Source organism: Papaver somniferum, chromosome 9 (assembly GCF_003573695.1).
Source record: "Papaver somniferum cultivar HN1 chromosome 9, ASM357369v1, whole genome shotgun sequence".
Taxonomy (NCBI): Eukaryota; Viridiplantae; Streptophyta; class Magnoliopsida; order Ranunculales; family Papaveraceae; genus Papaver; species Papaver somniferum.
In genome coordinates this window covers 72,905,655-72,930,869 of record NC_039366.1, presented here as the reverse complement: position 1 = coordinate 72,930,869, position 25,215 = coordinate 72,905,655, and the positions used below count along the sequence as shown (strand labels likewise).

General features: G+C 35.3%; 1 long non-coding RNA gene across 2 annotated transcripts; it reads left to right on the top strand.

Moving 5' to 3' along the window:
• Window positions 1-21,301: 21,301 nt before the first annotated feature.
• On the top strand, window positions 21,302-24,977 carry LOC113310632. Of its 2 annotated transcripts, XR_003341291.1 has the most exons (6): window positions 21,302-21,633; window positions 22,160-22,215; window positions 22,558-22,637; window positions 23,717-23,887; window positions 24,385-24,500; window positions 24,608-24,977. It is a non-coding gene; the product is annotated as an uncharacterized LOC113310632 (long non-coding RNA). The 2 variants fall into 2 exon arrangements; XR_003341290.1 differs by having other exon boundaries at window positions 21,311-22,215.
• Window positions 24,978-25,215: the final 238 nt, after the last annotated feature.

Here is a 25,215-nt window from a genome sequence, read left to right as displayed (position 1 = left end):
TTAAATCAAGTGGAGCCTTAGTGAGAATATCTCGAGATGACTTATGGTGAACTTTCGTTTGTTTACCCTTTTGACATGCACCACATACACCGTCAATCTTTGCATTGATTTTGAGAACGCCTCTAACAAGTTCCTTGTTAATGATATTAGTTAAGAGACGATAATTGATGTGACCAAAATGCTCACGCCAAAGATGTGTAGATTCCACCTTAGTCAAATTGCAACAATTACTAAACTGAGTATCAAGAAGATAACAGTTATTTTTACCACGAGTTCCTTGAAAAAATACTTTTCCAGATTTGTTCACAATGTCACATCTATTTGCATTGAAGAAAACTCTATGGCCTTTGTCACAAATTTGACTAATAGAAAGAAGATTTGCAGTCATACCTTTGACGTATACTACATCATGGATTTCTGGAACACCGGGAAGCTTGAGCGTACCCTTCTTGCTAATATAGCAACAACTCTCATCTCCAAAAGTAACTGGCCCTCCTTCAAAGTCGTTTATGGATACAAACCATTAAAGGTCACCAGTCATGTGTCGGCTACAACCACTGTCAAGAAACCATTGAAAGGGTGATGTTGATTTTAAAGCAAAGGCTCTCAACGCTACTTTCCTGTTTGGGATTTCTTGTTAGTACTGTACACCATTTTAGATAAGTAAACAGTTGTTCAGCTTTCTTGTGAAGATTGCTAGCAACTTTTATACTTTTCTGAAAAATGTACATGTATGTTGAGCGTGAGTGTGTGACTCACAAAACATACAAGGGTTAACATCAATAATCTTATTTAAGAAGTTCTTCCTTCTATCAAGTTTTTCAAAGCATATACTTTGTTTAACACTTGACTTCAAATCCTTACGCTTTGCAATTTCTACAGCAAGATCACGGTTGATCCGGATTTGTTCATCCAACTTCCTTTGGAGAATAACAAGCTTTTTAGAACATTCTCTAAGATTGTGATAAATTCCTGGTGAAGCGTTTATAGAGACTTTACTGTCCATCTAGTCAAATCGCCTCAAACACAGACTGATAAGGTCTTTAACGTGTTTGCCTGCTCTGATACCAATTAAAAAAGCGGGGGTCTAACAACCACACCCAATATTTCGATTAGCAATCCGTATGGACTAACTCCAATATACTTTATAGAAAATCAACTAGACAGTCAGACTCAATCTAGAGAAAAGTATATCGAGGAGTTAATATCTCTCTCACTTGATTTGATCTTTACTCAAGCAAACAAGAATTTGCGAGTCTTTGTCAAATACAAGGATAATAAACTTGGATACTACCAAAGACCAATATCCAAGGATCAATCAATTTCCAATCAACAACCAAAGTTTGGATTTCACAATTGATCGATACAACGCACAACCTATGATATTTCAATTATATAACAAAATATAATGCGGAATATAAATAACACAGACACCGGAAATTTTGTTAACGAGGAAACCGCAAATGCAGAAAAACCCCGGGACCTAGTCCATATTGAACACCACACTGTATTAAGCCGCTACAGACACTAGCCTACTACAAACTAACTTCGGTCTGGACTGTAGTTGAACCCTAATCAATATCACACTGATTCAAGGTACAGTTGCGCTCCTTACGTCTCTGATCCCAGCAGGATACTACGCACTTGATTCCCTTAGCTGATCGCACCCACAACCAAGAGTTGCTACGACCCAAAGTCAAAGACTTTAATAAACAAATATGTATCACAGAGAAAAGTCTACGATAATAGATAAATCTGTATCCCACAGATAAACCTACAAGTTTGCTCCGTATTTTGATAAAAATCAAGGTGAACAAAACCAATTGATAAACCGGACTTATATTCCTGAAGAACATCCTAGTATTATCAATCACCTCACAATAATCTAAATCGTATGGTAGCGAAACTAGATATTGCGGAATCACAAACGATGAGACGAAGATGTTTGTGATTTCTTTTTATCTTGCCCTATCAGAGATATAATCTCAAGTCAATTATTCGATTGAACTCGTACGATAGAAAATGGCAAGATCAGATCCCTCAACTACAAGAGAAGTAGTTTCGTCTGGCTTCACAATCCCAATGAAGTCTTTAAGTCGTTAACCGATAGAGTCTCGAGAAGAAACCTACGGTTAAAGGAGAATCGACTATAGCAACCCAACTAGTATCACACAGGAGGTGTGGGGATTAGTTTTTCCAGTTGCTAGACGTCTCCCTTATATAGTTTTCAAATCAGGATTTGCAATCTAAGTTACCTTGGTAACAAAGCATTCAATATTCACCGTTAGATGAAAAACCTGACTTATCCAAGCTGATATCTTTCAACCGTTAGACCGAAACTTAGCTTGTCTCACACACAAATGAAATGTATTCATTTAGGTTTGAGTAACCATACCTAAACGTGTACGTTGGGTTGGTTCACAAATAGTTAACCAATGGTTAGACATATGAGCACTTTCATATTAACTGTATTCATATTTCTCATAACTAGTTCAAATGACTCATAAGAACTAGTTCAAGAGTTGTTCAATTGCTTAGATCTTTATACATAGACACAATTGAAACAAAATCGGTTTGATTCTCTTGAATAAATTCATGAACAATATATCCACGGGTTGCAAATATTGCATTCCTTATTAATTTATTGTTTAAGTTCATGAAACTACCGATTTGATAAATATAACCAGCTTATGTACGCGTACGGGTACGTGTACTATAGCTACCGGACTTGAGTTTGGAAACTCAGCAGAAATTTTCGGTTTGAAAGCTTTCGTGGGTACGCATATGGGTACGCATACCTAAGGTGACTGGTTTTCAGTTTGCAAACTTCACAAACTACAACAGAAATTTTTGGTATGAAAACTTCCGCCAGTACGCGTACCTAACCTGTCTCCTTCACCAATACCGCATGCACACATATGCACACACTTGGTTTCCGGCACATGGATTTATACATTAATGCGCGAACACACTATACATGCTTATATCCATGGTTGGTTACGTAATCTCAACTCCACATTTCAATCATTGAAACATTCTTCTATAATGTTATAATAGTCGTTAGACAAAAAGAATCGACTATCGTCATCAAAGCTATTTTCAAGATTGAAACGTCATCATGACTTTCGTCACGGGTAAAGATGAAAATGGTTAAATCAAAAGCTTACCAACACTTATTTCGAGAAAAAGATAGGCGAGTAAACTCGGCTCGAAATAACAAATTTGTATGTATGAAAACTATCATACTTTTACGACTTTTGTCTCAAGAGTAGGAGATAGAGTAGATAGACTTTTGAGTGACAAATGAGTTCAAGTATCCACATACCTTTTGGTCGGATGAAGTTCCACTGGTTCCTTGAGTAGTTCTTCGTCTTGGTAAGATAATCGCCATGGAGTCTGGAGCTCAACTATATCTAACTATCCTAGACTGAGACTTTGTCATAAGTAAACTAGAAATCAGGACATATAGTTTTGATCACTAACATTGACAAACATGCTTGAGATAGCAACGCATGCGAGTTCGACCGAGCAATGCTCTAACACAAAGGATTAGGGAAATTTGGGATTCAATTGGTTGATTTGGAGTATTTCATTTTAGTTTTGTTCAACTTAAATTTACTTCATCATATTTATGCTTTACTGTCAAGGTAAATAATCATGATTTTAGTTATAAGTTTTGTTGATTAAGTGATAATATTCATCTTCTAATCTGGGTTTCTTTTGTTTTTGATTTGAAGTATATGTATTTATGCTTTTGTGGTGCTGATTGTCTGTTTGTTTTATTGTTACGATGAATTTATAGTGGACTGGATGTTTATTCCTGCCGCTTCTCCATCAAATTTTATTTTTTTAGTGGGTTTCAATCATTTTTTTACTTGGAAGGAATTATTAGTGTTTACAAAGATGGTTATATTAGTCATGAATTTTGGTACTTCGTATGCACCTAATGAGAATGATGTATATATTTTGGCACTTTCGTTAGCCTCCTGTTGCTGAAGGGTGAATTCGATTTTGGTTCTCCCCGTCCTAGCTACACCAAGTGACCTCAGCTTTTCTAGGAATAGTAAGAGAGAGAGTTGTCTTTCCATTGTACCTTGTCCTTCCTTATATAGACTTTCCCCAAAGTCCCTCCTTTTATGACATCATGACACATGTCTTAAACCTCCTTAATTACTTCTAATGCCATTCCTTAATATAATCCTTCTCTTATCCCTTAATTCCTCCTTTGTCCTTCTTGTCTCATGAGTATTTACTCTTTGGACTTGGGCCTACTCCCCAAGTCCCCATACTTCATGTTGGGATTACCACCCCCCTTAGGGGCATCCCAGGCCCGTTATGGGGTATTATTTTTCATGTATCAATACCTGTAAATAGTAGGAATACAATATACAATGAAACATGGTTCATGACTTGTTCTCAGTGGGTTTATGAGCTTTTTCAAGTAGTGTGAAGGCATTTTCAATGATGATTGAAGGAGCATCTTTCCTATAGAAAGTGTATCTTTTGCTAAGTTTGTGTATCTATCATCTTATATTTACTTTCATGATAAACTTGGGAGAACCATTGGGAGGGATTTTTGTGATAAATGTCTGTGTGATGGAGAGTGTTGTTTGAAATTTTAAGTGCTTATATCATAGGTTGTGTTAATTTCTATCAAATGTTTAACTATAAGTCATTGTCTCCTCCACTCTGTATCTTTCTCTCTCTCCCTCCTTCGCTTTTCTTTATCTTTCTCCTTGATAGCAGACTAAAGACTCAATGTTTGTTTTCCTTTATTTTTTATTAGCAATAACTTTGCAGCATCTCTAAGATGTGAATCTGTTCTTCGATTAATATATTTTGGTTTAGTTTTATAGATTTGATTGATCATTATTTGTAATTTAATTTAGCCAATGAAATTTAAATAAAATAAAACCCAACCGAGTCAGACCGATTCTGGCCGAGATTTCCAGAATAATCTCGTTGTGGAAAATTGTGAGATTCGTCTCGCTCCAAGAGCAAGGCTTAGAATCTCGCCGAGATCTCGGCTGGGACATTCGAAATCGAATTCATTGGGCGTAACTTGATTATGTTTCTCTAGGAAACCTAGGTTTATGGAAGACGACTCTTTGCAGCGACGAAGATGCACAATGTACAAGGATTAAGAATCATGTTGGAGAAAGTTCTCTATAATGATGATTGTGGCTAGGTTGTTAAAATTTGAAGCATCGTTACTTGCTTCCCCAAGTAAGTTCGTGAACTAGTTGTGGTATCACAAATTACTTTGGTCCCAGGTAATCTCAATACTGCTCATGATAGCTTTTATTTTGGTCTCAAATAAACTTATTTCCACAATTAAACTTTTCCACAGTAGAGTAATTTTTTTGATGGAAGCTGCAAGAATTGTTAATCAGGTACTTTCCAGAGAAAGATATTTATGAAGTTAATTCTACTCAATTAGGAAAATAATTAATTTACTCGTAGTGCGGACCATGCACTATAATTCGTGATTTAACCAACATAGTTTGCAAACATCAAGCAAGTTTATGAGTTCAGAAACCTCCAAATTTGACATGGTTCATGAACTGATAATAACGGTCGCGAACTGAAATATGTATTTTGGTTTATACAAAAATACTCAAAATTGACATGTTCCGGAACTTGCAAAATATGCTTCACGAAATCAATTTATGTTGGAGTTAACAGAAACACCAAAGATTTACAAGGTTCGCGAACTAAATTACAATTTGGAGTTTACAAACGTCTAAGTTTTGCATAATTCGCAGACATGCAATTTCAGTTTGTGAACTTAATATGCAACTTAGAGTTTTAGGAACTTCTTGCGAAACATAGCTTGTGAACAATTGTAAGGGTTCACAACCTCAAATGCGATAGGTCTTTTGAACTTTTCTTGCTTAATTAATCATAGTTTCAAAAACTGTCAAGAACAAGTTTGAACTTGAAACTTCACATGATAATTGGACAAAGCTATATATGTGATAAGATTCTTCTTTGTGTGTCAACAATTACTAAATCCAACGATATAGGTAGAAAATAGGAAGTCGCTTTTCACTTACCTTACCTTTGTTGATAAAGTTTGTGTTGATATCTCCGTATGATTTTCAATGTTCAATCTTCAAAGGTATTTGATGAATTTTGAGACTCAACTACCTAATACTAGCTGAAACTGACTTTAGTGTACTTAAATCAAGAGTGATGGTTATCTAACATTAACAATAATCTTAACATACCAACACATATTGGTTCAACCGAGCAGTGCTCTAACAATATATTATGTTCATCTCAAAGAAGCAATGGAGAGACAAACTCTTTATTGGCAGGAAAATATTTTTTACATCAGACAAAAATTGACAAACTCCATGACATGCCATTAACTAATAACAATTTATGAAAAACTCGAGTAATGCATATAATAGTTATAATAGACTAGTGCTACTAGTTGATGTCCTTTACAAGCCTAGTAGTTGCTCCACGGTCCTTCACAAAGACTAGTGTTACTCTGCCTCCACTATGCCACTTACTTGATTTCCTTTCAGATATTATAAAAAAGGTAAGGAAAATATTTTTCCTCAATAATTCGGGTTTACACGTTTTATGACATAATTGATTCTAACTCACAAGATATGCTATAACCTTAGATCAAGATATACTATAACCTTAGATCATAATCTTGTGGAACTAACAAGGTCTGAAAGGAAGAACTCCTTGTAGTTTCTTTCAACTTACTCCTAAAGTTCCAGTTCTAGAATGACCTTAGAATAGTACGATGATTAAGATTATATACCATATTCAAAGATCTATCAGGTAAAATTTAGTTTGACCGATGCTTCACAAATCCCAAGTAAAGTCTTAAAGTCATAACCTAATTATGTTTCTCGAGGAAATCTAGGTTTATGGGAAAATATGCACAATATGCAGGGTTAAGAATCTCTGGTGCAGAAACCCCCATATTTATATTGATGAATATGGTTAAGTTGTTAAGATTCAAGCATCATTGTCTGCATTTCTAAGTAAGTTCTTGAACTAGTTTCCATGTCACAAATTAATTTGGTCCCAAGTAATCTCAATACTGCTTATAATAGCTTTTATTTTGGCCCAAAATAAACTTTTTTCCATAATTAGAAATTTTTGGCAGTAGAGTTTTTTCCTTTGATAGAAGCTTTAGTAGTTGTTAATCAAATATTTTCCAACGAAAGATACTTATAAAGTTAGTTTCTACTCGGGAAAAGAATTAACTTACTCGCAATAGCAAGGAATCAAGAATGGAAACCGTAAACATGCAAGAAGTTTTCCTTGTAATACAAAGAATGAAGTGCACACGTGTTTATCAATAATTATCGTGCACTATAGTTTGCTATCTAACCAATACGGCTTGTGAACATCAAGCAACTTGATCCAGAAACCTCTAATTTTGATCTGGTTCACGAACTCGATGTCTTTTGGTTTATACGAAAAAACTCAAAGTTAACATGGTTCAAGAACTCACAAAAAAATATGGTTAGCGAACTCAATCTATTTTGGAGTTAATAGAAACACCAAAGAATTGCACAATTCGCGAACTAAATCACAGTTTGAAGTTTGAAAACATTTAAGTTTTGCATAATTCACAGACTTACAATTTCAGTTCATGAACTCAATATGAAACTTAGAGTTTTAGGAACTTCTTACGCAAACATAGTTTGTGAACAATTAGATTTGTTCGCAATCTCAAATGTGATAGGTTCTTTGAACTTCTCTCTCGTTTAATCAGTCATAGTTTCGAAAACTGTCAAGAACAAGTTTGAACTCGAAACGTCCCATGATAATATCACAAAGATAAATCTATGATAGGATACTTATTTGTATGTTATCAATTACTAAATCCAACGACATTGTCTCGAAAAAAATATAGGTAGAAAACAATGAGTCAAATGGGAAGTCACTCTTCACTTACCTTTTTTGATGAAATTCGTGTTGGTGTCTTTGTATGATTTTCAGTCTTCAATCTTCGAGGATATTTGATGAAGTTAACTACCTATTTTAATCCTAGTCATCTAACATTTGAACACAAGCTTGACATGCCAACATTTGTGGGTTCAACCGAGCAGTGCTCTAATCTCAGATAAGCTATAGAGGGATAAACTCTTTATTGGTAGGAAAACATATTTACATCAGACAGGAATTGACAGACTTCATGACACGTCATTAACTAATAACAAACTATGATAATCTCAAGAGACCGTAATAGTAGTTGCAACAGACTTATTTGGCACTATCACACTTGTCATTACCCCTAGTTGACGTCCCTTACAATCCTAGTAGTTGCTCGAAGGTCCGAATAAGATAAGGCAGAAGAATCACGCCAGACTAAAAACACAAACATATTCTTTTCTTAATGAGTCAGATCCCGATGAGTTGGGTAATTTGAGTCAGATTGAGGGAAAAAATTTAGGTTCGTATTCACCTTATCAATAGTTGTAAGAATTTTGGAAGTCAATAAACGAAATTCAAAGCAACGTATTACAATATGTTCAAAATTTTTACAGTTTCATGGTAAAAGGTCAGCTAATATTTTTCATGATGAACATTGGACAGATGGCCTTTTAAGTTCTAACAACATATTTTTCTTGAACTCCTAGGAGATAATTCCTTTAGCCATTAATGAGTTGAGAAGATATGTTCATCTACCATCTAATCATCTCCATCTTCAACTATTGTAAACAAATCAATGTACAACTTTCATTTCTCAAATGCTTATTTTTTTATTTTATTTTCTTTGAAGCAAATGCTTCGCTATTGGTTAGTCTTTCTGCTTCAATTTTCATTTTCTTTTTATCAAAATTAATTAGATCGAGCACCTTCACTTCTCTATGAATACCATAACAGATTACCTTCCTTTTCCAGTTTCCAATATGAAAAGGTTATAGCTAGTATACATCCTTGCATAGCAATGATTTCCAAGGACGCATCTCGATTTGATTTGGGGACTAATTATTTCCCTTCAACAACATGATAATGTATGGAAAAATAACATAATCGTAGAATTAATCAATATTGCAGGGTTAATTCAAATAACATAATCGTAGAATTAATCAACACTGCAAGGTTAATTCAAATTCCAGACAGTGAGTTTGCAGTTGCAATCTTGCAATATGAATTTGGAAATACCTGATTTCATGGGGAAAAATTCCATTATGAGTTGAAGAAAGGAATATTGTTGTACGAAGACTGCACCGATATATGGCCCTCAAGGCCACTTAGACACCGGTGACGTGACTACGGTAAATTTTTTACATTCTCTTTAGCTAGTCAAATATATTTATAATATATGAGATCCACGGTAACCAATATGGACCGAGACAACAAGGTCTAAGTATAAAAACTAAAATACAAAAAAATATAAAAGATATTAACAAAATAATATCAAACTTTAGACCGACCTCAATTATAATTTCATCACTCTTGTTAGTTCCAATAATTTTTAAAGGAATTCCAGATTTCTTTTTTACTATGATTAAAAAATAATATATTAATTTTAATACTCAACAACTAAAATGGTTTCACGATAACTACTTATATATATATATATATCAAAACCTTATCACTTATCAATAGTGTATTTTAAAACCTTATAATTGAAAATAGGTATTCAAGATCCGAGGAGGAAGAAGATAATGTGTTTCTTATTCCATATTGTAATTAACTGGGGTATTTTCATATTAAGTGGACTAAATTTCCGGTTTAATTAATCAGGATGAATTTTGGGTGGAACATAATTAATACGTACGATTCACAGACACAAACCAAACCAAACCCTAAACCCTTCATTACCTCGAAGAAGATATGTCACTCGTATCTCTCTATTATTATTTTTTACCTTGTCTTATTTACATCAAAGATCATTATTACCCACCAACGCCTAAGACTGCTAACAATAATATCAGTATACTAACAATGATGATAATAGTGATCAGGTATGCTTCTTTCTGTCTGTGTTGGGATACAAACACCAGTTATAATTAGGATTTTAGCTAGTTCAGTAACTTTATAATTCTACTTATCTTACGAGTTTTAGTTTCAGAGGATTTAATTTATATTCCAGTATTTTTTTATGAATATGATTTTATATGGTGTCCTATAAATACGCTTCTGTTAATGCATTTTTATTCGTTCAATTATTCCAATTAAGCTTTGCTTATTTGAGGTGATTGATCCTCAATCAATATTATTTACTTATAGTTTTAGGAACTGTCCAAATTGATCATATCAGCCTGTCTTAGTGTTGTTAGTATAGTTCAGGGTTTAGTAGAGTTTATTATGTTTTAGAGGTTTATTAACGGTGGAATACTAAATATATTTTTCATGTTTAGATTTTTCTTCACAAGATGAAAGTAATTTTATACCACTTCCAGATGTTATGTGAATTGTAATTAATTACTTTACATGTAGTTGGTTTTATTATGTTATGTTTGTTTTAATAGACCTGTTTACTTAAAAACATTTTTATAAGAAATATATTGAGATGTCTTCAAACAAGAGGCTCAAACTTAAAGTGAGAGGGCCGAAATTTCCTCCAATAATAAGTGAATCAAAAACCGTTGGTGCAGATGATGCAATGAGAAACAGATGCATTAATTTGCTTTATACTCCAAAAGTAGAAGACAATCTTCCCCCAGGGTTGGCTAAAGCGATGTACGCTGATGCAGTGTGGCGCAAAATGATGAAGGATTCCATATGTATGCAACCCTAAGTTTTATAATTTCTCTGTAATTTATTATGATCTTTAAAAAGCATAAGAATTCTCTGAATTCAGCATGGCAATTATTAATTTATTATGCTTTTTTAGGAGATTATAATGAATTACAATGAAATAATAAAACTCAGGGCTACACATATATGGATTCCTAAAGTTTACCGTTCTATGACACAAAGCATCAAAATTTACCGTTTTATCCATCCTTGGAGAAAGATCGTCTCCTTCTTTAGAGTATAAAACAAATTACCATGTATGTTTCTCACTGCATAAGTTGCACATGTAATTTTTGACTTGCTTACTATTTGGGGAAATTTAGGCTCTCCCACTCTACCAGTAAAAGTAGTAGCTAGTGCAATATTAACGTATAGATCCGAGAATCAAGTACAGGCGAAGAAGATATGTGTCATATAGCCTGTCAAATCTAAAAATTGACTTTACTTTACAATTGAGAAAAGATGATCTTGATCACAAAAATATTTAAGAAAACCAATTTCATAAAATTATATCCTACAAAAATACTAACATATATATCATATACATATAGATGCATTATTAAATTCATTATCCAAACTAATAAAAATATATTAATCTCCCAAATTACTTTTACCATTATTATTACAAATCAAGGAAGTGAGAGCAAGATTAATGTACCAGTAAATTAAGCTAAATCATTATCATAATCAATCCTCTACCGGAACAAAGCTAACAAAGTCTACACCTTCGTAATCGCAAGAGCCAAACAAATTCTACTATGCGGTATGGTTATTATTGGATAATAACTAGTGCATATAAATTATTTGCACACATCCGAAATCTAAATTCTTTTCCAGTAGCAAGTACCGGGTCGACTAGAGAATATCTTCTAAGAGTAGAACATGGGTTTTACACCGGTCTGTCCGGACCTCGCACAACTTGTATTACGATAAGCAAAAAATATATTCCATCCATGTAAAACACGTTAGCAACTTAGCATAGAAGCACTTAATCATGTGACGATGTAAGACGACCAATAGTAAAGTAATCTTAAGGAAATCAACACGTGATAGACTAAATAAAATGGTTTTAAAATTTCAATTGCACATCAAATGAAAATTTGGTTGATAAGCTATATAAGGAAACGACACAAACCTGTTTTCGTCTGCAGCGATAGAAATATTACTTAGATTGACAGGGAAGAACTAGCAAAGCCTCGCAATCCAAATGTCGTAATCCCACCAAAACACCAACTTATGAACGCTTAATTGGGGACCCTGAAAAATAATTTGGGGCCCCTAGCTACATGATAAAAAAAGGTCATGAAATAGTAATTGGGGGTTATCCCTTATCTCCATTTTTTAAATGGCTAAATTACCCCTAATAATTAGTGGTAATTAGTAATTAAGTTAAGTTAATTAATTGGTAATTAATTTAGTTCGATTAAAATCAGTTTTAAGGATTAAATTTTGATAATAGAAATTTTGTGTTTTTGTGTTGGAGAGAGGAAGAAAGTGAGTGGGGGAAAATTTAGGGTTATTTGAAATGGGTGATTCTAGTGGAGGAAATGATGTAGGTGAAGATTCAAACAACATACATGATTGTGTTGATGGTGAGATTGTCTCAACTAATCCTATGGGTTGGATGTTTGATGAAGAGATGTTAATAGAGGAAGCCTTGAATAATGGTGGAAATGAAGATCTCATTGGTCAAAATGAAGGAACTAATTCTCCATATGAAGAACCCGGAGCTCAAAACAATCAGGTAAACTTCCTATACTCTTCAAATCGCATGAATGGTGCTCCAAGTGGTCGATTTATGGTCAATATGCAACAGCTCAGTAAGAGGGTCGTTAGGTCGAGAGTATAATTAACTAACGACTTTGTTGAGTCGTCAGTGACTTAGCACCCAAATAAACGACTCCAATGTGCAGGTTATAAAAAATCGTCAACCAAGTTTGAAACAATTGACGACTCCAATCTTCAGTTATGAAAAATCGTTAATCTAGTTTGAAAAAGATGACGACTCCATCTTTTAGGTCATCTAGAGTCATTAACTCAATATATCTAGAACCCAACGACTAAAAAACCTTTTACTCTCTGTAACTATCACTCTAAGTGTCGTTAGTTTAGCATTACTATAAACGGACGACACTTTCATATTAACTGAGAGTCGTTGTTCCGTATGTCTGAAAAAATTGACGACTCAAACTTTTTTTCTTTTTTTTTATAATTTCTGATTTCATAGCAACATTTCATTGAATCCTAAAAGTCATACATGTTTCATAGGGTTGAATACAATACATGATAACGATGCACTTACACACTCAATCATAAAGCATGTAATTATACATGGTTCCATTGAAGATAAAGTAGCAATCGTGTAACTCAAAATTTTTCCCACGAAGCAGCTCGTAGTATCCATACGCCTTCTTCATCTGAAAACGCAAACGCAAACATACTTAGTTAGTATCGATCAAAGCTTTGGATAAGTTTTACCTCTTGTTTAAATACTTACTCTTAAAGCACTCATCATATCCGGAAAGGCTTCCCTTACGGCCGTAAATTCTCTTTTCAAAACATCACACTCGAATTTTATCTCTTTGAAGCGTTCCTTGACTTGTTTCAAAGACCTTGAGTTGCGATTTCCGTCCAACGCCACAAAAATGATGAATACGCGGTTCCACCAAGCATCCGATGTTTCATCAATGTCTTTGTCTAGACATTGAAAGTGGTTTGTGACTGTGAACCAAGCTCTCGTAATGGCACAATTATCTTCAGGAGTGTAGGGAGTCATGGTATTTCTCTTTTTTTCCTCTTGGATGATGAATAAATGAGAAGGATAAGAGAAGGTTGATAATTATGGTGTTGTCAAGGAAGAGGTGAGATATTGGTCTGTATTTATAGAATTGAACGAGCCAACAGCCTCAACCACATTTGGTAGAGTTCAATTCCCCAATAAATTCTAGTAGTATCTTGAGTCGTTAATAAGTTACATTTACAACTAAACGACTCTTAGAGTCTGTATTTTTCGTCGTCAGGTGGGACATATAGAACCGAACGACTTTAGAAGAAAACTTAGCAGAATGGTGTATATATGTTAGTCCGGAGTCGTTAGTTTATGTTGAGAGTCGTCAAGTAATCTTAAGTGTCGGCAATTATCATTTTAACAGATTGACGACACTTGTGTAATGCTCATAATGTTGTCATAAAAGTCGTTAATCTGCAAAAGATTGGTTGAAGATTCTAGATGGTGTCGTCAGTATGCAAAATATTGGTTGACGACTCTTAGGGTCGAAAACCAAATTTGTGTGGAGTCGTCAGTTTTTATTTATGTCCATGAAGACCCTTTTTTGGAATATTTATGATTGAACTAGTATTATTGAATTGAAAAAAACATACATGTACTATGAAATAAAATATAAGGAAAAGACATAAAATAGTTGAATACATTGCGCTAGAAAATGTATACGAGATTAATTATATTGGGCGAATTGTCATTCAACTTCCTCCAAGATACTGTAGCAGTCCTCGTGCAAAAACTCATGGTCGTACCTTAATTCATATTGGGTCCGACCCAAAGAACACTGGAAAAACAATTATTTTAATAAGTTAGTGTTGTTGAATAATCATAACCAAATAAATAATTTTTGATGAACAACCTCTTGATTCACAAACTTACTCTACTCATGCGGTCTTCGTTTGGCATAGCGTCCTTACGAGCTTTCAATTCGTTTCTCAACAATAAGCATTCATTGTATAAATAAACGTACCTTTCCCTTATCTGCGGGAGCGTCCTCCTATAACGATTTTCATTTAGTGCTTTAAAAACCTTAAACACACGTTTCCACCAAGCATTGGTGTTTTGATCATGCCCAAGGTAAGGCCCTCTTGTTGGGTCTTCGTTACTGGTCACCCATTGCGCTTCCTCAACGGAGTGCTCTGTGAGAGTGGTGTGTGCTCTAATAATAGCAACATCTTCTAGATTATTGAACGGAGTTGGAGCCATTTTTAGTGTTTGAAAGTGATGGGTGACTAATTTAGGATGATTGAAAGTGATGGGTGAGTAAGTTTGGAAGAGATAGGTCTCTATTTATAGCAAAAATGTACTCAACGGCTACTTTTTTTTGAATAAAAACGTTACTGCTCCTAGGAATCAAACATATCTTTGATTTTGAAATTCTGCATTAACTGCATGTAGAGTCGGCATTGTTTATATATATAACCTAACGACCCCTTAGTATGTTTAGTAACTGCTCGTCAAAGTCAAACTTATTGTTAATGTGTTAAGAGTCGTTAATATAATTTTTGAAGAGTCGTCATTTGGCCATATAAGACTGGACGACCCTCTGATGATGGTTTTGTGTTTTGTTTTTTAGTTGGTAGTACGACAAAGCTCCCAGCCAGAACCCGTATCTATATTGGGTCCGGATACCTCCCAACACTATATGACTGATTTGGTACGTTTACCTAGCCAAATCGATATATTTATATATTCAAATAATTCTATTAGTGATCTCATGGTTGTCTAATTTGATTGTTTTCTCAATGTAGACATGGGAAACCAAGGATGACATCAAGGAATGGCTTATCCCCAAGACAAAAGAGAAGATGTGTGTGGTTGTTCAAAGTAGACACGTCGATTGTAACAAGATGGAAATGGTATGCGAGAGAGCGGGTAAGAAGGGTGAAAGTCACAAAGGCAAGAATTACAAGTATGAGAAGAAAACGACTAGAGTGTACAGAACAAAATCGAAGAAGTGTGAATGCCCGTTCAGGATTGTTTTCAAAAGACGTCATGAAACCGATCTATTCCGATTGTATAGTATTCTGAACGGTTGTCACAACCATGATCCAACCACAAGTTTATATGGACACACTGCATATTCCCGGTTGAAACCACATCATATGGATAGAGTTATGCAGATGAAGGGATTTAGACCACTTAAGATCCTAAATGCAATAAGGGCGGAAGATAAGGATAACTTTTCCACCATTTCCACAATCAACGCCGCTAAAGCAACGATTAAAAGAACCGAATGGAATGGTAGGTTGATTATGCAACGATCAGAGTGGTTAGCGAAAACACTTAACTACGCCATGCAAACTAAGGTGGGTCCGGATGAGAAAGTGACTCATATTTTTCTTGCACATCCAAGGATGGTGGATTTGGCTCAGTGTTTTTACCAGGTTCTCTTCATAGATTGCACCTATAATACAAACAAGTATAACATGCCGATGTTGAACGTGGTAAGCCATACTTCGGATAAAAATTCATTCAATGTTGCATGGTGCTTTATGGAAAAAGAAGAAATAGAGGACTATGTTTGGGCGTTGGAACAAGTGAGGTTGATTTACCATGGAGAAGAGACGCTGCAGTTTATATTTACGGATAGAGATTTTGCAATTATGAGTGCCGTTCATCAAGTCTTTCCACTTGCTCAATAATTTCTTTGTACGTGGCACATCCAAACCAATCTTTATTCTAATTGGAAGAATCAAATCGAAAAGATCCATACTAAGAAGGGTAATCAACGTTCTAAGGAGGAAGATGAGTGTTTAAGTAAACTTTCCAAAAAAGAGCTAACGAAAGAGAAAAACAAAAGAAAAGGAAAAATATGATGAAGAGGGGATCTATGGAAAGTTTTTTGTGAAGATTGGGACTATTTGTCTCATTTGAAAACAGAGGTTAAGTATTATGCTAACTTGCAGAAGTTTATTGATGTTTGGAGCACGGATCATAAGAAGGTTGTTGAGTATTGCCTGAATACATGGTTGAATCCTTGGAAGGAGAAGTTTGTTTATGCATGGACAAACAAATACAAGCACTTCAAAAATGAGTCTACAAGTATTGCAGAGGCGTCTCACGGGCGTTTGAAAAAAATTTTGGATCAAAATAGGTGTGGGGTAGTTACGATACAAGAAGCTATTCACGAGCACGTAGAGGATGACCTAAGGAAAATAGTGGAGCAGATGGAGAAAAGTAAAGACCGTTTTCTGATGCAACACATAAGGGACAAAGCTATGTTACGGTTGGAAGCACACCAAGTATCATGGTGGGCAATTAACTATATGATGGATGAGCTTACAGATTTTAGAGCTAAAGCGAAGGCCGGAAAGGTGATGAAGTGTAATTGTACAACCGATGTTTGGCTCGGCCTCCCTTGTAAACATAAACTTGGTGGGTACAAAGATTACATTCCTCTTGAAGATATCGATCTATTCTGGCAGCAAGTTTTATTCATCCCAAAGCCCACGGGTTTAGCCGATGAAGAATTTGGAGACTTGGAGATTGGAAAGTACATCAACGAAAATATCGAAAAATGAGTTGTGCAGGAAGACACATTTTGGTTGCTAACTTGTGGTCGGCCGCCCGTAAGAGCTTGGGGTTTGAAGGAGAGCCAATCAAACAAAAACCACCCGGAAGACCAACAACTAAAATGTCATTTAGAGAAACTGTTAACAATGACAAGGGTTGCGATAGAGACCTATCACGTCATGAGCATGTCCGGGCGGAATATGAGGAGTACGAAAAGTCTTTCATTCCTAAGAAACGAGGTCGGTCAAAAGAGAAAGAAAATGAAGATATGGATATTGTTGAGCATGTGGTCGATACCCAGCAAATACCAACTCACCTCATCCAAGGGATCCAAAAATTGAAGAAGGTTGACGCTGACTCTGTTTCCTTTGCTATCGGGAAATATAACCGAAACAAGGACATACAACAAGTATGCGGCTGCTATCGCACGAACTTCAAAATCAGAGAGTAGTTCATTGTATCTATCTTTCTCAAGTGACCCCGCATACATCTTTCTAATCTCAATAAGTTTAAACTCTTTCCTTGGGTACTTATTTCCCATCACAAAGAGGCCATACGTCTTCTTTTCATCCCATCCAAACAACTTCTCCGTCAATTCATAAATTTTCTTCCAATCTAGGTTCTTCTTGAACTTGTCTTCCATGGATTTACCCTCAACCTGCAATCCTAGAATCTGTTTTGCGTCTTCGGGAATCAATGTCATCTCGCCAAAAGGGAATTGGAATGCATCGACTTCGCCATAAAACCTCTCAGTCAAACATGATACTGCAGCCTTGTCATATGCAATCACAGAGTTTTGAACGACAGCATACAAACCTGAGTTTTCAACAATGGCTCTCACTCTTGGACATTCACCTTCGAGGGGCCATTTTTTCATTTTTGCATAAGAAGATTGGTGTCTAAATAGACGTGTGGCATTCTTATGATCCTACGAAAGACAAACAAATAGAATTAAAACATAAGAAATTAAATATCAAAAAATCATATGAAAAGCAAAGGTGAGATTATTACAATTGTCTCATTGATGGTACGGGCCCACGAGCTATCATGTCCGAATAGAACTTTGTCGCCATCTTTAGGTTCACCTCTGGCTTTCCCACCGGGTAGACGAGTAAGCTGCAAACGCATGGGTGGAACGTGTCGCGCGCTTGGTTTAATTGGGACTTTTTCCTTCGGCTTAGGCTGTTGTTGTTGCTGTTGCTGTGGTTGCGCAGCATCCTCCTCATCCTCCTGAATCTCCTCCTCCTCATCATCATCATCATCATCATAACCTCCACTACCACCATTTCTTTCCTTACCATTTCCATCATTACTATCATCCTCATCATCCTCTTCATCACTTCTACCACCACCATTTCCATCCTCATCCTCATCATTACCTTGATCCCCCTCTTCCTCAATCTCTGCCACCTCATTACCACCATTCAATCCATCACCACCAATGCCACCATTCCCTCCATTACCACCATTACCTTGATCACCATCCTCCTCATCATCATAAGCATCATATTCACCTACTTCTAATTTTTCATGTCCCGCAACTTCTAATTCTTCATCGCTTGGGGTTGTAGATACAACAACAGATGATAAAGACGACGATACAGAGGAATCAGCACATGGTTCTCTAGGTTCGCGGATAATTAAGGCTACCCCACTCGGTATTTTTCCTCGTAATAGACCCGCATTTAGGTATTTTTGGTTGCGGGGAGGTCTGGATGGAGGAGTTACCAAGACATTATTATCCTTTTTATTCTTGTTACTGAAAGGCCAACAATCAATATATTTAAGAGTCGTCAGAAAAAAATCATAAAACAAACGACTCTTACGAAAACAAACGACTCCATGTATATCATCAACGATTCTCATTTGTCGTCTTAATGATTCAAGCATTTTTTCTTAACGATTCTTCCTATTTTTTAGGCAGAAGACCAAATATGTGTGGTGCAGAGTCGTTTACTTTTAAAATTGGTCGTCCATAAAAGTCGTTAGCTTATTCCAATTATGTGGACGACTTTTTCATTATTTGGGACAGAATGGTGGTTTGGAAAATCATAGAGTCGTTGATTAATAAAAACGGTCGTCAGAAAAAACCACACAGGGTCGTTTTCACCTAAACAATTGGCTAACGATTCCAGATTATTTTAACATGCATGTCAAAAATCGTTAAGAAAACAAAACTGGTAAACGATTCTAACCTAAAAAAAACAAATTACTACAACATGAATCGTTTTCTCCTAAACCCTAATGGTTGACGATTTCTACGAAGCACAACATGCATATGAAAAATCGTTAGACATTCAAACTTCGTGATTAACGACTCGCATTCTGAGAAATCAATTTCTCGGATTCAAACCCTAATTTTCAGCAGAACATCAAATTAAACCCAAGTTAGAGTAGGGGGTTTTAAAGGACATATCATCTAATTGGAGCCATTTTTTTGTCTGGAGGTTTTGATTTCTTGCTTGTTCTCGAACACTCCTTCGCCGCTTTAACAGTATCAACGAGATTGATAATTTCATTGGCTAGTCTCGCAGTCTGCTTAGTACGTGCCATGTTTGTAGAAGAAGTTAATCGTCGATTAAAGTTTTCGCATCGACGATGAATCGGATGGAAAATAATTTCTCCACGGTCGTTAATGGAGAAGATGAAACAGTTTTGTGAGAGGGAGGGGGAGAGGAGAAGATGAAACAGTTTTGTGATGGAATGAAATGGGGGCCTTACTTAAGTCTTAATAGGATTTTAGGATTATTTTTGTGAGAAGGGTAAAACGGTACTTTCACCATCATTTTGGAAGCCCCTTAACTTTTCTGGTGTGGGTATAAATTTGTTGAGGCACCCAATTATTTTTCAGGGCCCCCAATTAAGCCTTGCAACTTATCACTCCCCTATTACGTTTCTTAGCTCACAAATTTTCTCAAGATTTTTCTCACCGATTTTCCTCTACAAATTTTTCCCACAAACACAAATTTAGCTCTTTATTTATAGTATTTCTCTTCAAATAGGACCCTAGGATTAAATGATTTTGATCCAACGATTCGTGTTAAAAACCTAAATTCGATAACCAAATAAGTCATTATTATTTTCCATTAAACAAATATTCTAAAAACGGATATGTCATTTAATCTAAGATTCTAACTAACAAGGAAAAACTTGCGAGCAAATTAAACACCTTGAAATGATGACGACACTTCCATTTTAAATGGACGGTTAACATGGATTTATGAAATTATGAAATGGACTTGTTATGAACCTAGTCATACTTGCGACCGAGTTAAATCTACTTGAACTAGGTATATCTGGCGACCCTTTTAAGTGCTACGAACTTGTGCTAGGTAAAATTTGGTGATCCTATTATAGCACGTTTGGATACAAAAAAAATTTTGACTTCTGCTTTTTCAGAAGTAGAAGTCAGAAGCGAAATTATTTTGTTTCACACAAAGCATTTCTATTTCCAGAAGTCATCCTGAAATATTATTGCAAAACTGACTTCTGACTTTTTGACTTCTAAAAGTCGAAAAACAATTTTTGAGTGTGCATCTAAACGCGCTATTAGTAAAATGCTACGAGTATAGTTTTACGACGATTCTACGCTGATTAGGAATTTCTGGGAGAAATCCCGTAAGACACGGACTCGAAGACCCCACCACATAGAATTATAGGGGTGTTGTTTACGCCCTTGAGGCCCATCGAGACTGTGTTTTATCAGATTTTTTCTGGGATTATAGCCCAGTATATTAATCATTTTCGTATAGTTTAGCATGGATAAACTTATGCTGGACCTAACTTTCGGAGAGTGATCAGATTGCTCATTAGATAAAAGGATATTTATATTTCAGGGTGTAAGATCTAACAACATCTGAAATCTAATTTGTTGTTAAACATCAATTTTAAGAAAACAAAATATCACCATTTCAAGGGGTAATTGATTACGATCTTTGTCATCCATCTCTTTGAGAGATTGCCACGAAAACGCTAGCAGATGACTTTATCAAAAAAGCCGAAAAAATGCACCTCGAACTTATCTCATGAGTCTAATTTTTTTTTTTAAGCATCTTATGAATCTAATTTTAGCTCAGTCTTACGGTTTTTTTTTTTTTTTTTTTGAAGCATGTCTTACGGTCTGAATGTTGCTGGACCAAATTTTTATGTAGAAATTGATGTTTAATCCCAAATATGTTGGGCTTTATACGGGTTGGTCCTCCACTCTTAAGTATAGTACTAGGAGATCCAAATACACAAAATTTGGGGAGAGTTAGTCCGTTTACGAAGATTCGGTCCAAAATGTTTTTTTCCCATGACAAAAATACCCATCGTAATCAATCTGTAAGGTATGAAGTTCATGGTTCATTCAGTTTTGTTTTTCTACATTTCCATTGTCGAAACAGCTCACAGAAGAAGAAAAATCCTATAACCTAATCTTCTCGACGACAACGGTATAAAAATTCAATGTTCAAACATAAATCTGAGAACCTTTTCAATTCGATTCCACTTAAATAACCTAAATCGTCATCATCCGTACCTTTCCTTGAAGATTAATTTGAGGGGAAAAGTTTATGAGATGCAAATTAATTCGAAGATTTCGTCAATCAAAGCGACGTGAAAGATAAGTTCAGTCTATTCTTGTTATTTAATTTGATGAAAATGTTAATTTATTAATATAGAAATTGATTTAAGAAAAAAATTATGGTTTCAAAAAACAAATTACTTGGGTTTCAGTTAGAACTTCGGATCCGATATATCATTAAAGGTTAGATCTATAATCAGCTCATTCTAATTGTTGTTTTGGGATAAAATTTTGATAAATTTTGACAACAATTTAACAAAATTTATTGGAACTCATCTCCAAAAACTTGACCTAGCTGCCAGTCTTTGATTATGATCTAAATTGGACTTCAGATTCGAGATCGATGCATCTTAGTCTCTATTACCCATCAAACAAATTTGAATTTTATCTACTTTCAAATTTGATGTCATCTGAATATATATCTCTCTATGGAATGTCAGAGTGAAATGGATTTTTCAGCAAGCACCGAGTGAAATGGATTTGTGAGCAAGTACCGAGTGAAATGGATTTATGAGTGGTTTTTAATCTCCATTTTGATTGAATACTAACAGAAATTTTCTTCTTTGCAGGTGAACTTATTGGTGCAAAATATTCAAGCTGATGGGAGACATGCACTTGACAACTGGTATGTCTTTCGATGTACGGGTTATATCTTTTATTTCTAGGAAAAGCAAGTGGTTCATGCACTTGACTCTGGCTTGGTACTTTAGAGGTATCCTAGCTAGTGTATTAACTAAGCAATCGTCAGTTGATCAGCTAAACATATGTACCTTCTATTAACGTTAAAAGTAGACAGTTTAATGAAAATAATAGCTTTTTCTATTGATCTACTTATTATCCACCATGTTCCCTCATTTCTGCGAGCTATTAAGACCCACCTGGGGAGGTAAAAACTTCTTGTTTTATGTTCATTGTTTGTAAATCCTTAATTTTGACTGTGTTTACAAATGGTAATTGTGTTATGCAGAAAGAGGAACGGCAAGAAGACTCGCAGACCAGCCGCCAAAAGCATTGCCTTCAGCCAGGTTCATGGTTAAGATGTTGCAGGTATTGGGGTGATGGTGTTCATAACTATTATATTAGGTTATTTTGCAGTTGTTCCACGCTACTCTTATAGTGTAGAAGTTGATGCCTTGGTTTCTTTTCTCTCATTCTTTTGGACGACGATGTGATTGCATGTCAGTGCTTTTCACTGACCATGCCACTCATTCCCGATTGCATTTGCACACTGCCTTCATGAGAATGGTGAGAAGAAATACCATGATTAAGAAGTAATTTTAATATGCATACACCATATATTACCTTGAATCAAATGACAGGTTCGGAATACATGCAAAGACGTAGTAGAGGCATTACATCATTGAGCTTATATAAGCCATTCTTCTTGCTAGATTCGCAGAGCAGCTACTTTTTTATTTCTTTATTTGGTGTTGTTGTCGCCAAAACCAAGTGTCAAACTGTTGTTATTAACGTATTGCTCAGTCCTTTGGTGGCATGATCTGTGCCCTTGTTTACTGCACTTCTGGTATCTGGTAACTTTCATGCTAGTTCATTTGATGTATTCCCGTCTTTTCTTACGACATAAATTAGATGTGTACATATTTGTACACCTATGATATAAGTGTACATTGTTGTACACATGTGACATAAATTGCATGTGTGCATAATAGTCCACACTAGCACTCTTAATCAAATTTTACTAAACAATCTTTTTTCATTTCTTAGATGTCGAATCAGTGATGCTATGAGCCACTGATTGTTATGACAGAAACCACATGTGTACATATTAGTACGCTTACGATATAAGTGACATTGTTGTACACATGTGATAGAAATTACATGTGTACATAATAGCGCACATGTAATACAAGTGTACATTGTTGTGCACTTTTTAATATGGGTGTACATTGTTGTGCACATGTGACAAAAATCACAAGATGGTGGACATATATCGCATAAGCTTATTGATGTGTTAGTTTCTAGTTAGTATTAGGGTTTTATGGAGGTAAATAATGTGTGTACTTTAGAAGTTTGTTAAATGTGAAATATTTTGAACAAGATAGATTCATTTGTGAGGTGTTCCGGACAAGACTAGTTATTAAAGTTTTGTTGTTCTCTTCTACTAGTTACAGGAAATTACTGCTATTGATGATACAGATCTTCCTCCAAGATATGTGAATAACACAGGTCTTTCTGCAAGAATTGGAAGGCTTAATCTGGACGCGGTCGATCTTGATCAGTCATCTGAATGAGGCTTTCATCGTGCAACGGCTCTTGCTGGTAGTAAATTTTTAGAGGTTAGATTTTTTGTGTCAGCTCTGTATATGAATATTTGTGACTTTAGTTTCCACTTCTACTGAAAATATGTTGTCAGCAACCAAAGTGTTGTGAGGCAGAAAAGGAGAGTTTTACTTGATAAACTTACCCGAAATACAAGCGCACAAATTGGTGCACCTGTAATACAAGTGTTCATATTGGTACACCTGTAACAAGATGAGTGCAGGTGGATTTCACTGCCGTTTCATCCTAGAAACAAGCATTTTGTAGGAATTGGGACGGTGGATTTCACTGTCATTCTCATCCTAGGAACAAGCCTATTTTATTTTTCTTTGACCAAACTCAAAATAAGCATACCTATCAATTTTAGTAAACTCTAAATAGCATCATTTTTAGTGAACTCTAAATGAAAAATATGCCTATCTTTGTTAAACAAATGAGTGCCTAGTTCTATAAGAACAGGTTTGAGTTTCTTTGAATTTGTTTGTTCTGGACACTAATCTGACACTGGATGCAGATATGTTTCCTACAACTGATGATTTCTGCATGAATAAGGATGAGCCTGATTGGGATATACCAACGGGTGAAGTCGCTTCCGCCGGTGATGCAATTGAAGATATTCGTTAAGGCAAGGTTCGTTCTTTCTTAGCTCTGATCACTTACTCTTCTTACCCAAAATTACTAGTGAAACCGTGAAAGTGATGATACCCACATCTCTTTTTCTTTTCTTTTTTGAGCAGACAATTGCACCCATAACTCGGAACTGGATTTGATCTGGCATGATCGAGCTGTCCATGATTTAATTCAAATTTTCTTTTGGGTATATCTTGCAGATGGTCATTATTGTTGATGACGACGATAGAGAAAATAAAGAAGATCTAATAATGGCAGCAAAGTAATAATGGCAGCAAAGTTGGATTTTCTAGATTTTTGTAGATGTGTACATGTTTGTAAAATGAGAATTAAGATTTAAAAAAGAAATGGGAATTATATAGTCATATGGGTACTCTTTTTGTAGCTTTCGGAAAGAGTTTTCCGAATACATAAAATTTGCGATTTTTGGACAAACGGTTTAAAAGATAAATTGATTTTATTTTATTTTTTATATTATTTAAAACTGTTGATATCATCATGAGTCGCTTTGGACTAAACTTCAAATATTTGGACTAAATTGTAAACCGGAAAGGTTATTTATGTACTTTTCATAAAAAAAGACTAATTTGTACCTAGTTGAATGGGTCAGGATTAACTAGTATATTTGGATGGAATTCTGTACCAAAGCGTATTTTTCCCAATTTTTATCGGGAAAAGTCTTGGTTTCTTGTGGTGTTTCCAACCGGCAATACCT